The sequence below is a fragment of the Schistocerca gregaria genome, chromosome X (genome assembly GCF_023897955.1).
Source record: "Schistocerca gregaria isolate iqSchGreg1 chromosome X, iqSchGreg1.2, whole genome shotgun sequence".
Lineage (NCBI taxonomy): Eukaryota > Metazoa > Arthropoda > Insecta > Orthoptera > Acrididae > Schistocerca > Schistocerca gregaria.
This window is the reverse complement of record NC_064931.1, coordinates 345,486,906-345,502,426: the sequence shown is the minus strand read 5'-3', so window position 1 is coordinate 345,502,426 and position 15,521 is coordinate 345,486,906. Positions and strand designations below refer to the sequence as shown.

Here is a 15,521-nt window from a genome sequence, read left to right as displayed (position 1 = left end):
GTGGGTTTCAAACCCCATCCATCCAGCCAGTCTGAGATGATGTGAGGTGTCCCTTTACCATTGTTGTTGTGCTCTTCAGTCCAAAGACTGGTTGCTACAGTTTTATGTGCTGGTCTGTCCCCTGCAAGCCTCATCATCTCTGCATAACTGCTGCCAGCCTATATCCATTTTAATCCGGTTACTGTATTCAAGCTTTGTTCTCTGCCTACAGCCCCCCCTCCCCCCCCCCCCTTACTAACAGCTATTGCTAAATTGGAAATTCCTTTATACCTGAGTATGTGTCCTCCTGTCAACTGATTCATTCTTTTAGTCATGTTGAATCACAAATTTCTTTTTTCCCAAATTTGGTTCACTACCACCTCATTTGTGTTTCAATCTACTCATATCTAATGTTCGACATTATTTCCACATTTCGAAAGATTTTATTCTCCTCTTGGCTGAACTACTTGCTGTTCACATTCACTTCCATACAAGGCTACATTGTAGACACATACCTTCAGAAAACACATCCTATCACTTAAATTAATATTACATGTTAAGAAACTGCTCTTCAGAAATGTTTTTCTTTCTGTTGTCACTCTGCATTTTATAGCCTCTCTACTTTGACCATCATCAATTATTTTGTCACCTGAATAGCAAAACTCATCCAATTCTTGTAAGTGTCTCATTCCCTCAGCATTGCCTGATTTAATTCTACTACATTCCATTACCCTTGTTTTAACTTTGTTGTGGTTCACCTTATCATCTCTTTTCGAGACACTGTCCCTTCTGTTCAACTGCACTTCCAAATCCTTACCCATCTAGCAGAATTACAAGGTCATCGGCAAACCTGAACATTTTTATTTCTTGTGCCTAAACTTCCTCCTTGTTTTTCTTCGAAGCTTACCCATTGTACATACAAATTGAATAAAATTGGGGCTAGGTTACAAACCTGTCTCACTCCCTTCTCAACTAAGGTTTCCTTTTCATATCCTTCAACTATTACAACTGTAGTCTGGATTCTGTGTAAATGTAAATAATGTTTCACTCCATGTATTTCTTTCCAGCTGACCGATGACCAAGCAGTTTGCTCCCCCCCCCCCCCCCCCCTCTCCACCCCCTCTCTTAAACAAACTAACCACCCACCTTCCAAATTTCAAAGACCAATCTACACTGTTGAAAACTTTCTCCAAATCTGCAATACTATAGACATAGGTTCACTTTTTTTCAACCTATCTTCTAGGATAAGTCATAGGATCAGTAGTTCCTTGTGTGTTCCTATATTTCTTCAGAACCCAAGCTAAGCTTCAGTAAGGCTGGCTTCTACCAGCTTTTCCATTTGCCTGTAAATAAGTCATGCCAGTATTTGCAACCATGATTTATTAAGATGTTTAAGGGTATTTTCCCTGTGTCATATATCTTACACACCATATGGGAAAGTTTTCTCGTAGCTGGCTCTCCCAAATATTTCCATAATTCTGAAATAATGTTGTCTATTCCAGTAGCCTTTTTTCCAGGTTTTTCAGTGCTCTGTCAAAATTATTCCCACAGCATTGTATCTCCCATCTCATCATTCTCTTTCCACAATATTGTCCTCTAGTTAAATGTCCGTTAGATAGGCCATCTTATATATCTCTTCCATCTTTCAGCTTTCACGTTTTGTCTTAGTACTGGCTTGTTATCAAAGCTATTGACATTTGTATAGCTGCCGCTCTTTTTCTCAAAAGATCTCTTTAAATATCCTGTAGTAGGCACCATCTATATTTCCGCTACTTATGCATGCTTTTGCAGCCTTGCATTTGTCCAACAAAAACAATCAATTATTGATAAAATTATTTAATTGGATAGATAAAAAATCTACTCACCAAGTGGCGGCAGAAGACACACACATAAGGCTATTGTGAGTGGCAAGCTTTTGGAGCATTCTGCCTGAAGAAGGAGCCATTGGCTCCGAAAGCTTGCCAATCACAACAGTCTCTTATGTTTTTGTCCTGCCGCCACTTAGTGAGTAGATTTTTTTAACACACACACACACACACACACACACACACACACACACACACACACACTCTCTACGCCTTGTTTTTTTACATATATGAACATCTTCCACCTTTCTCGTTTCATATCTTAAAACTAGCCATTTGTCATCTGTTGTATTCCTTTTGCCTGTTTCAGTCCAGCATTGCCTAATGATCTCTCTGAAACTTTTGGCACACTATGGTTCCTTCAATTTATTCACCTCCCATATCTCCAATTTCCCACCTTTCTGTGATTTCTTCAGTTGTAATCTCCAGACCATAACCAATCAGTTATGGGCAGCATCAACATCTCTCTCTTGGAAAAGTCTAAAATGTGGCTTCAAAAACTCTGTCATACCATTATATGTAATGGTCATCCAGAAAGTAAAGCCGAACGATTGCACACCACTCCTGGCACTGATCCCATTTCAGCGTGAGCCGAGTTTTGTTGCTGATCAGGAATGGAGGTGCCCATTGAAAATCCTGTCAAATGCAAAAAAAAAATGTGGTGTCATTCATTCAATCTGTGGGGAGTGCATACCAAGAGGAGAAACAATAAGTTGAGAGGCATATTGTGAAACTCTTCATCCACTTCAGCGCATCATACAAAATGAAACCTGGAATGCTGTCAGCAAAGGTGCATTTGATTCATGAAATTGGGTGGCCACGTGCATCAGCATGAACATAACAACTATTTCAGCACCTTAAGTGGGAAATTTTTTATCATCATCCTTTACAGGTTTGACTTGGCAGAAAGTGATTTTTGCTTATTCCCGAAACTAAAGAAATGTTTTGCATGTAAAACAGATCTCAAACAAGCAGTGACATCCTGGCTCAGATCATTGGTGGTAGAGGAGTACGACATGGGAACTGAAAAACTGGCCCAGTGGTACAATAAGTGCCTTGACAGCTATGGCGACTACATTGAAAAGTAGAGTAAGGCACTGTAACTTTAAAGTTTTGTGTTGCAATTTTTCATTTTTGTTTAGTTATGCCAAAATGTTCTTTACTTTCTGGACAACTCTTGTAAGCAGTCTGAAATCATCTAGTGTCTCCAGGTCTCTTCCACATATACAAGCTTCTTTCACAATTTTTAACCCCAGGATTGTCAATGATTAAATTACAGTGTGTACAAAATTCTACTGAGCAGCTTTCTCTTACTACTTTTTCTTCTTCTTTTTCCTAGTACCAAATTACTGTCACCCATCACAATTAAATGTTCACCTTCTTTCAGTAGCCTCATCTGTGGAGCTAGTTGTCTTATAGACTTGTTCTACTATAGTGTGTGTTTGCTTATATCTTGGCTACAGTAATGTGTCTATCATTATGTTCATAATAGCTTACGTCATTTAGGTTCTCTTATTCATTATTACTCCTACATTACCATTATTTGGTTTTGTGTTGATAAAGCTATACTGACCTGACCAGAATTCTTGTTCTCACTGCCACCTCACTTAACATGTTCTCACAGTATCTAACTTTAGCCTCTGTGTCATTCCATGTCAAATATCCTAATTTTGGAATATTTTCCTTCTTGACTATTTCAGAATTCTATAAAATTTTATGTGACGATTCCTACATGTCCCTAATGAACGTTGGTGAAGTTTAAGATTCATTGAAGCAATACTGGCGGAGATAAAGTCACTTGTTTGCCTCCATGTGGAACTTCATGAAGATTGAGCGTAAATTTCTGACTACTGTGAGCTGTTATACCAGGCATTATTTTATTGAGAGATATGAAATGTGACAGTCTTACACAACTTTGTTTTCTCTTAAGATAAATAAGGACCAGAATTTTACAAGCCATATTCAACCAGAAAATTTTGCGTAAAATTGCCCGAAAATGTCGACACCCAAAAAAATTTCAAAGGTTGGCTGCTTATATCACAGGAATTAAAGGTATGGTAGTATGAAACTTGGCATGTAGTAACCTAACAACACAATGTTCTTGAATTTGTAGTCTCATTTATGTACCATTTTCCAATAGTGAATAAAATAAGTGCAAAGTTGTAGATTTTGTAAGAAGATCAAAAATGATGTATTTTCAACCATATTTTGTAAAAAACTGCATCCTATAAAACCTTCCAGACTGGGCTCATTAGAAAGACTGAGGTTGTAACCACAAAAAGTGTATGTGATTATCCAATGTGAACTAACTATGCTAGAAATTTGAAACAAAGTTCAGTACAAAGTTTGTGGTTTGGAAAAAAATTGTAAACTTCAGATTCTTGTATCGCGTAGAGTAAACACATGGTAAACATGAAACTTAATGTGCACTAGCTCGGTAGTACAGGCTTCAAAACCACTCTCATTCGAAACACCCCCCCCCCCCCCCCTGAGAACAGTGGTTTTAATTTCCAACATGAGCTAACAGTGCTACATAATTTATAATTTGAGGTAAACTAGCCAGAAAAAATCAAGCTGCGAATAAAGTGTTAACATTGGCTTTTTATATGTCATTGGTTAAGGGCATGGTAAATGTGGAACTTTGGACACAACTACGTAGCAACAAAAAGTTTTCCAAATATAAAATATCATTCACATACTGCTTCCCAAGGTTGTACGATGACAGTTCAAGCTTGATTTTCATAAAAATTGCAAAAATAGTTCACATTCGGTGTACTTTTAGGAAATCTGTTTCCTGTAATTGATTTCAAACTAATTCCAACATACACTAACAATACCTAAAACTGATGGACAAATTTGAGTAACTGTACCATGGCAAATTTCAAAAAATGGGAACTGCAGTGTTGAGAAGTTTAAAATTAAAATTGATATTACTTTTTGCTTGCTACCTATGGGAGATACTCATGCAGATTTGAGAACTGGAGATAAGGTACTTAGCAAATGGCTTTGTGAGCAGACGAAACCTTGCAACCCAAATGAAGAAATGGGATTCCTCCATCATTTTCAGATATTTTTAGTGCACTGCATGTGTTGTGGTTGGCAGGAGAGCCAACCGTATGGTTAAAGGAGGCCGAAATGCACGCGTCTCAGCTCACGCAGGCTGGCGTGAGGTCTGGAACATGACAAGGGAATTAGAATTGAGAAAAACGGACGGAGCTGGTGGAATACTTATCTTTAATCCATTAATAATGAACGTCGCTCTTTATGATACATGATTCACAATATCAATAGTACGGATACTGGCACCTTGCTAGGTCGTAGCTGAAGGCTATGCTAACTATCATCTCGGTAAATGAGAGCGTAATTTGTCAGTGAACCATCACTAGCAAAGTCGGCTGTACAACTGGGGCGAGTGCTAGGAAGTCTCTCTAGACCTGCCGTGTGGTGGAGCTTGGTCTGCAATCACTGATAGTGGCGACACGCAGGTCCGACGTATACTACCGGACCGCGGCCGATTTAAAGGCTACCACCTAGCAAGTGTGGTGCCTGGCGGTGACACCACATTCCTCCCCCGCAAATCGGCGTATGGTTGTGGTATAAGGCTTCCGCCCTCCGTTGGGAGGACCGCATGTTGACATATGCGACTAGGTGGGGAGCCTAACAACAGGCGAGGCTGTGCCACTCGCACCCTGCCATTCGGACCGCGGGGAGCGACGAAACGCCTGAAAACCTGCTCCAGGGTGCACGCCAACATGCGGTGTATGCGCCCGTAGAGAGACAGGAGGGGCCGAAGGGTCGACCTCCATCGGGCCGGGGCACCCGACGGGCGAAGACGACATATGGTTCGGAGTGGGCAAGAGTTTCATGTTGGAGGCCAATTGGTCACGGGAAGCGATCGGCGGCGCGTGACCCAAGGAGACGCCCGGCGGTGGCAGCGACGCGTCCACTGCGGGCGTCGCCGGCGGGAGAACAGGCCGCGGCGGCGGTGGCGGCGATGCGTCGCCATGGGGCAAAATGGAAGGCAGCGTCGGTAAGACCTGGGTCTGAGGCGAGCCAGTAGATGGGTCCCCGGGCCGCTGACCGGACGGCAGCGTCGCTGAAAGCAGACGGCGAGCGGCAGATCCCGTGCGATGACAGAGTCGCAGCTGATTGAGACGCCGACGCACCTCACCAGAGGCCCCCAAAACCAGATACATAGCGCGTCCGAGGCAGCGAAGAATGCGCCCTTCGAGCCAACGCCGTCAACCTCGGTAGTGGCGATAGTAGACAACGTAGCCTGAAGCAAAAGCAAGTGTCTGCCGCTGCACAGGAACCTGAGGTGGCGGATGTAGCAAAGACATCAAGGTTCGATGATGACGACCGTGGAGCAACTCAGCCGGCGAGCGACCATCTCGGGGTTGAGAGCGATAAGAGGACGAAAAGAGCAATAACGCGTCCTCCCGAGAATGTGACTCTTTCAGCTTCAACATCCGTGACTTGAAAGTCCTGACCAATCGTTCAGCGGCAGCGTTTGACTGTGGCGAAAACGACGCGGACGTCAGATGTTGAATACCATTGGCCCTGCAGAATGACTGAAATTCTGCTGACATGAATTGTGGGCCATTGTCGGAAACAACAGTCTGTGGAAGACCTTCAATGCAAAAGATAGCAGATAACGCTTGGATGGTGGCAGATGACGTCGTGGAAGACATCCTGACAACAAAAGGAAAATTACTGATTGAATCTACCACAACCAACCATCGAGCATTCCAGAATGGACCAGCAGAATCGATGTGTAAGCGTTGCCAAGGGGAAGTGGCTTTTGGCCATGGAAAGAATTTCCGCTGTGGTGCTGATTATTGTTCGGCACACACCATGCAAGAAGAGCACATATTCGTAATCGCGGCATCGATTCCGAACCAAGTACAGTGCTGACGAGCAAGTTGTTTCGTTCTTACTATACCCCAATGTCCTTGGTGGAGAAGCTGTAAGACAGAGGACTGTAACGAACTTGGGACCACGACCCGGGACTGATCATTATCAGAACGCAACAGCAAAACCACGTCGAACAAAAAGTCTCTCCTTGTGAGCAAAAAATCGGCGAACCAACGGGTTCCCGATACGTGACTTTGACAAGGGCCATTGCGTAGCAACAAAACGCAGAACGGGAGCAAGGACAGGGTCGGCAGCTGTGGCTGTAGCTACACGATGAAAATCAATCGGAAACGATTCGACCACGTCATCGGTTTCCGCATCAATGAACATGCAAGCAAGTTCGGAGGAATCGAATGCCCTATCCTCAGCAACAGGCAAGCTGGACAACGCATCGGCGTTTCCGTGCTTTGCAGTGGACCGATACAAGATATCGTAGCGGTACTGCGAGAGGAAAATAGACCAGCGAATGAATTTCTGCGCTGTACGTGGAGGTACAGGCTTGGTCGGATGAAAAAGCGATGTCAAAGGTTTGTGGTCTGTGATTATGGTAAAGTGACGACCATACAAGAAATCATGAAACTTTGTAACACCAAATACGAGAGCCAATGCTTCTTTCTCGATCTGTGAATAATTTATTTGCGCAGACGAGAGCAATTTGGACGCAAAGGCAATAGAGCGATCGTGCGATCCATCTTTGTGCGCAAGCACAGCACCGATCCCGTAATCTGGTGCATCCACCATCAACAAAAAGGGCTTCTGGGGATCGAATGGCGTAAGGCAAGTATTGGAAAGCAACGCCGATTTCAACTGGCGAAAGGCGCGTTCGCATTCCGTCGTCTAGACGAACGAACACCTTTACGGCGTAAGCGATGAAGCGGAGCTGAAATGGAAAAGGCATGCGGAATATATTTATTATAATAATTGATTTTTCCCAGCACACTCTGTAGCTGCTTCAAATTCTGCGGCGATGACAAGTCTTATATGGCACGAAGGTGCGTGGTACTTGGGCATTGAGTACATGTCCCAAGTATGGTAAGTCCCGAGCAAAAAACACACATTTGTCCTTCCGCAAGCGAAGACCATTTTGTCGCGACCTGAAATAATGTTCTGAGATTGGCGAAATGTTCCTCTTCCGTCTTTCCAGAGATCACAATATCGTCCAGTTAATTAGCTGCAGTAGGGACCGACGCACAAACAGTTTGTAGATATTGCTGAAACAATGCAGGGGCGGATGCTCACCCGAATGGCAGTCGTTTGAATCGATACAAACCAAGATGCGTGCTAACCACCAAAACGCGCTGGGATTCTCATCCACCGGTATTTGCAAGTACGCATCTGCTAGGTCCAGCTTCGAAAAATATTTACCCGGGCACAGTTGGTCAAAATGATCTTCTGGGCGGGGTAAAGGAAAAGTTGCAATCACTAGTTGTGGATTCACTGTTGCCTTGAAGTCCACACAAAGTCTCAATTTGCCGGACGGTTTTGGCAAAATTACTAAGGGTGATTCCCATAGAGAAGCTTGCATACGTTCAATTACACCTTGAGATTCCAAATCGTGTAATGTTTTTGCGACCTCATCACGCAATGCGTGGGGAACATTGCGCGCTCTGAAAAATTTCGGTTGCGCGTTTACTTTCAGTTCCAAATGGGCTTTATAGTTCTTAGCGCAACCGAGGCCCGGTGCAAAAATATCTCCAAATTCTTCACATAGACGAGAAACACTGTCTGAAGGCACAGTCTGGTTGTCTGATAAGACCTGATTTACTGTAGACAAATGAAACAACTGAAATAAATCGAAACCAAACAAGTTCACTGCAGAACAACGAAGGACGTAAAATGACACAAGTTTTGTTTGTCCTTTGTATGTTGCAAGAAGGCTGCACTGTCCTAACACAGGGATGTTTTGTCCTGAATAACTACTTAACATTTGCGGCACGCAACTGAGGTGTGCCCAGCAGTTTGTGTCTTGATTGATCAGTGAAACTGCAGCTCCGGTATCGAGCTGGAATGGTATCACTTTGCCGTTAATGCCCAAGTCTACCAAAAGTTTATTGTCCAGCTGACGACAAGAGCGACTGTCTCGTGCAACGTGAACTGACACTGGTACATAATCACTTGCGACTTGACGGGATTTCCGGCGATGTCGACGCTCACTATTTTTGGGACGAACACAGTCACTGTCAGAGAGAGTGGCACTGGGCGGAAGGGAATGAACTACATGAATTTCCATGGGCGAAGTTTCGCGAGCCTGAGTATCGTCGGTTCGATTCCGATTCCGGCGCGAAGCAAAGGGCCTGGAACGGGTTTGAGCTTCCGATCGAAGCTTTTTCTGGCAAACACTCTGAACATGTCCTTTCTTATTACAATAAAAGCAAATAGCTTGGCGTGACGGGCCATTCTCACGCGAATGTTTAGTAGCACACCGCGGGCATGATTTTATCACTGCATTGGCTTGCCTGCGCGGCACACGTGGCTGAGAGCCTGGCGGCAGCGGCGCGGCCGGGCCGTTTAAGGTACTATTTCGCTGCGATTGTCCGCCGTAGCGGCGGGCAGTAACTGCCAGCCGTAACTGCTGATCGTCACTGCCTGTATATTTCGGGGAGACTGCTGACCGCATCGGCCACGCCACTCAGTGAGTTACCTCTGTGTAAGGAACACGCAAGCAAGTTCGCAACGTGGATGCTAACGCTGTTCTAGGTTTTTGGTGGGCGAGGAAGAAGAAGAGGCAATTATTTCAATGCTTACAAGATCTTCTCCCTAGAGCATTTTCCAAACACGGAAAAGTGAAGGAATTTATGCCAACTTAGTAACCGGTGACTTGCGAAACGATGAAGAGATGTTCAGAAATTTCTTTAGACTCAGTTCGATTTTGTTTTAAAGTCTTGTAAAAGAAGATAATAGCAGGAACAGCTACCAGTGCAGTGCAAACTCCAATAGAAGCCGACGAAAAAATGGCAGTGACTTTACAGTAAGTAGCTATATAAAAACAAACGTATTCATCAACAATGGTTTAAAATGAATAATTTTGTATCTCTATGAAATAACATAAATTTCTATTAAAATAATAGGTTTATTTGGAAACGACTCAGGGCCTGTAGAGTTTGTTGTCTATTTTTATATTATCTTTACACTGTGTTTACATTATGATTAGTAATTATTTTCAAAAGTAGTATCACCTGCTTGTGGGTCGACGTTTATTCATGGGGTGAAAGTGTACGTATCGTCTCCAACCGATGAAGTTCGTTCGAAAGGGGATGAAAGGGAAGACGAGTCGGAAGGACTGATGCTGACAGGTAGTGGCACAAGAGATGATTCTGAAGAATCGTCAAGTGCCGTAACATAGCTTCCATTAACTGACATAAAGATGTCATTTGTTATAGTAGGCGACGAGGCATTCCGCTTGCGAAAGCATATTCTCAAGACTTACACTCGCTCGTCTGCCCAGCAAGATAAATCAAAAGCGACCTTCAACTATAAACTGTCACGAGCGCGTCGAGTTTCTGAAAACGCTTTAGGACTTTTGTGTCAGGTATTTCGAGTGTTCTACACAAATCTGAAACTTCAACCTAACACGTGTGATAAACTCGTTACAGCTTGTTGCTGTCTACACAATCTCCTCAGGGACGCCTATTTAGAAAAAAAGAGGACGAGATTTTTATGAACTTGACCATGACGTGAGTTTACCACTGAACATTATTCCCCTGCCCCGAACAGGGGGATTCTACTTCTGTGAACCTACAAATCAATGATTACAACCCGGAAAAGAACTAAGGCTCAAATAAAGGAAATAAATTATTGTTACTACTTGTAACGACTATTGTTGTAATCTTTTGGTGACAGAAAGAATGGAAGCATTGTTGTAGCCTCCATATTGTACAATTTGTCACAGTAAGGAAAAAAACATAAATAAATGAATGTCTACATGCAAAACACTTACCATCTTTTTTCATTGCTTCTCCTATCTTTTTCCATACCTTATCCTTAGCCATCACATTTCTGAAATCTGTATGCTTATGATCATACAGTATAGAGTATCTGCTCACATCTCCACTAACTGTTCGTCGTCGTCATCGTGACGACATACCGCGTCGTTGATTTCTGCAGTCGTCGCACACATTGCAGTCGCGGCTCAACTTCTTGACTGCTTCTGCAGCGGCCGAGACGCGGCAGTCGCAATGACGTCACGACCGCTGACTGCCGAGCAGTTACGACGGCTTATGCTCCGTTCCTTTGTTTGAGAACAGTAGTCAACTGCCCGCAGTCACTTCCGGCCGCTACGGCCGGTAGTTGCAGCGAAATAGCACCTTTTACTGCTCCGTGCAGCTCGCCCGGCGGGCCGGTTAACCTGACACACTGCTGGCGAAGTTTCAAATGATTCCTGAGCAAAGTCAAGTGCGTCCTGCCGATCCAATATGTCCATCACTTTTTCAAGGGAGGGATTTAATAGTTTCAAAATCTGTTCCCTTATACGAACATCAGAAACGTTGTGTGCAATTGCATCATGTACCATAGTATCTGAATAAGGGAGTCCACATTGACACTCAAAAGCACAATCCCTAGTAAGGCCTTGCAAGGTTGCAACCCACTCCCGATTAGTCTGACCTGCCGTATGTCTTGTACGAAAGAAGGTATACCATTTGGCAACGACATTGACTGATTCTTTGAAATATGCATCTAATGCAGACAAAATTTCTTCGTAGGACAGAGTTGCTACATCGCGTCGGGGAAATAATTTGACTATCACGCGGTATGTATGTACCCCGACGGAGGAAAGGAGAAAAGGCTGCCGCTCGTTACCTTGAATTCTGTAGGCGGCGAGATGGAATCCAAATTGGCGTGACCACTCCGTCCAGCTTTCCAGTGCAGCATCAAAAGGGCGAAAAGTTTGTGCAACAGCGTGTTGTGGCTGCGTTAGTGGTGAAGCGGCTGCTGCCGCATCGTTTTGCATTGCACGTTGACCCTGGATGAGCTGTCCCAGGGCATCCAGCAAGGCCTGCGTCTGCTGATTCTGTAAGCGATAAAATTTGGATAGTACATCTGGAGATTGTAGCGAAGCCATTACACAAGTAAATCAGGGCAATATAGATAAGAACACTTTGACGCTCGTCGCCAATGTTGTGGTTGGCAGGAGAGCCAACCGTATGATTAAAGGAGGCCGAAATGCACGCGTCTCAGCTCACGCAGGCTGGCGTGAGGTCTGGAACATGACAAGGGAATTAGAACTGAGAAAAACAGACGGAGCTGGTAGAATACTTATCTTTAATCCATTAATAACGAACGTCGCTCTTTATGATACATGATTCACAATATCAGTAGTACGGATACTGGCACCTTGCTAGGTCGTAACAAATAACGTAGCTGAAGGCTATGCTAATAATCGTCTTGGTAAATTAGGGCGTAATTTGTCAGTGAACCATCGCTAGCAAAGTCGACTGTACAACTGGGGCGAGTGCTAGGAAGTCTCTCTAGACCTGCCGTGTGGCGGCGCTCGGTCTGCAATCACTGATAGTGGCGACACGCGTGTCCCACGTATACTACTGGACCACGGCCGATTTAAAGGATACCACCTAGCAAGTGTGGTGTCTGGCGGTGACACCACAGCATGCACATTGGAAAATCGATTGGCTTCTGTCTCAGGTTCTTCGGCTGATGTTAGTTTGATGATTTTACTGATGCTTTGCCAGCACAAGTAGCTGGCATTGTCAAAGCTTCGTCCACCATTACTGGTGGTAGACCGGAGTTGAGCTCACTGCTGCAGATTATGTGAACCTGGCATGTCAATGTCCAAGGGCTTTTCCGTGGTCAATTCCTGTGCAGTTCTTCCGTTGCTACCTGCAACAGTCATTCGCTGCAGCACAGGAATCCAGGATCCCCTCTTGTTGAAACTATTGTCATGTTTATGTACTTTTATAGTTTCTCTGAACAAGCAGGTATGATTGCACTTCTTTACAGCAAGAATTTCTATGTCGGTGAATTTACTATGTGGTTGCTCTCACACAGCGCATGCTTCACCATGGATGATTTCTCCACCTGCCCCAGCCTACAATGCCACTTCTGTTGGTTGATTCAAAATGGTTCAAATGACTCTAATCACTATGGGACTTAACACCTGAGGTCATCAGTCCCCTAGACTTAGAACTACTTAAACCTAACTAACCTAAGTACATCACACACATCCATGCCTGAGGCAGGATTCAAACCTGCAACCATAGCAGCAACACGGTTCTGGACTGAAGCGCCTAGAACCACTCGGTCACTGCGACCGGCTGTGTTGGTTGGTCATCCAGACATTCCAACATAGACTATTCTGCATGTACGTGGTATGCGGTATATTTCCCTTATTGCCAATTGGTGCCTTTTCTCCTTTCCCAATCGGAGACACTCATTGATCGTCTTTGTCAGTTAATAAATAGTCTTTATGCCTTGTTTGCTCAATATACAGCTCATTCTGTCCATCACTCTGGGAATGTATGACAGAAAGGGTGTACCTGACCTTTCTTTTCCGATATGTCACTTCAATGAGTGTTTGATTCTGTGACACACCTTATTTAACTGGTGGAGTACCCATTGCCACTCAGAATATTTTCCAGGTATTGCATGCCATGTCCAAGGTTCTGCGGCTCACATTGGCACATTAATCACGCGTCTTTTCTGGCTCGAGTGATGATTTGACTGTTTGTGCAGGTATTGGTCTGTGTATGTTGGTTTTTGATAATGCTATGTGCTATCCCTCATGACCAGCACATCTAGAAAGGGCAGCTGTTTGTCCTTTTCTATCTCCATGGTAAATTTTATGTTGGCGTTGAGACTGTTTGAGTGTCTTAGGAAGTCATTGAGCTTTTTCCCACCACAGCTCCACACTATGAAAGTATCATCAACATATGTGTACCACATCTTACGTTGACAAGGTGCCAATTCTATTCCTGCACTTAGAAATGTTTCATGAAGAAGGTGGTCACCACTGGACTAAGTGGACTATCCATGGAGACGCTCTCCAGCTTAGAAGTTGCCATTCCACATGAAATAGCTCGTGGTGAGACATGCATGAAAGAGCTTGGTGATGTCTTGTGGAAAAAATGGAACCAATGTGCTCCAGAGTGGCAGTGAGTGGCATCTTGCTTAACAAGGAAACATCCTGAAAACTAGAGGAGAAAGAAAGGTCAGGTACAGTCTTTCTGCCATACATTCCCACAGCCATATATTGCGCAAACACGGCATAGAGACTATTTATAAACTGATAAAGAAAATCGAAGAAAGTCTCAGATTAGCAGAGGAGGAAAAGAACCCATTTGCAGGGAAATATATTGCACACCATGTATCAGTCAACACCAGGATCATCAAGCATAAGTGGCATTGTAGGTTGGGGCAGGTGGAGAAATTGGCTATGGCGGAGCGTGCACTGCATGAGAGCAGCCACATAGTAAAATTCATGCTGGTGAAATGTTAGTCAAATCATCAAACGTCAAGCTGAAGGACCTGAGACAGATGCCAGCAGGCAGTTAAGTACATGAATGATTCTTTGTATTGTGAAACCTTATGTTGCTAAGTAGTTGTTGTCCAAAGTTTTGTGCATAGCATACCTGTAATCAACAAGATATAAGGAGCCAAAGTTATACTTTATTCGCAGCATAGTGTTTTATGTAGTGTTGTTAGCCCATGTTGGAAATTACATTCACTATTTGGGGGGGGGGGGGGGGAGGGGAGACTGGTTTTGAAGCTTTGATAGAAAACAGTATTTTTACAAGAAGTGTCAGATATATCATATTTTCACCCTTACACAAGATCATCTTATCAACAAAACTGTGGGAAAATAGTAGGTGAATGAAATTTTGTATTTCACATTCTTGTGCTATGGAGCTAATGCATATTAAGTTGCATGTTCAGCATGTGTTTAGTCTAAGAGTCTGAAGTTTACATTTTATCATGCCACGATCTTTGTGGCCAACTTTGTTTCAAATTATCTAGCATTGTTAGCTCCCAATTGATAATGAAATACAATTTTTGTGGTGGAAACCTTGGCCTTTCTAATGAGCTCTGTTTGGAAACTTTTATGGGATGCAGTCTTTTATAAAGTCTGGTTGAAAATACCATGTTTTTTATCATTTTTGCAAAATATTCAACTTTGCACTTAATTTATTCAGTATTGGAAAGTGGTACATGAATGAGACTATATATTAAACAACTTTGTGTTAGGTTACTACATGCAAAGTTTCATGTCTGTCATACCTTTAGTCCCTGTGATATAAGAAGACAAACTTTGAAAATTTTTTGAGCACTGATGTTTTAGGGTGATTTTGCGTAAAATTTTCTGACCAAATATGCCTTGTAAAATTCTTTTCGTTATTTTTCTTGAGAGAACACATTAAATTGTGCAAGGTGGCCAAATTTCATGTCTTTCAACAAAATATTGTCCACTATATAACGGCCCACAGTCACCAGAAATTCTCTCTCTCTCTCTCTCTCTCTCTCTCTCTCTCTCTCTCTCTCTCTCTCTCTCTCTCTCTCTCTGCCCAAATTCATGCTTGGAGTCAAAGAAGTGACTATATATCTCGGTTAGTAATGTTCTGATGAATGTTAAACTTTACTAGTGTTCATCAGGGACATGTACAAATGTTCACGTAAAATTTCAACAAGATCTGTGATAGTTGAGCAGAGAGGCCTTGGTGAGTTGACGTGGAATGACCCCTATCCATTTCCCTACGTAAGTTCTCTAGCCTGCCTACACGACTAAACAATCTAACATTCCATGCTCTGACTCATAAA

General features: G+C 43.4%; 1 protein-coding gene across 1 annotated transcript in view; it reads left to right on the top strand.

The window, feature by feature from the left end:
• LOC126299083 (dolichyl-diphosphooligosaccharide--protein glycosyltransferase subunit 1) overlaps window positions 1-15,521 on the top strand; it is a 101,661-nt gene that overhangs the window by 11,053 nt on the left and 75,087 nt on the right. The window lies entirely within an intron of this gene.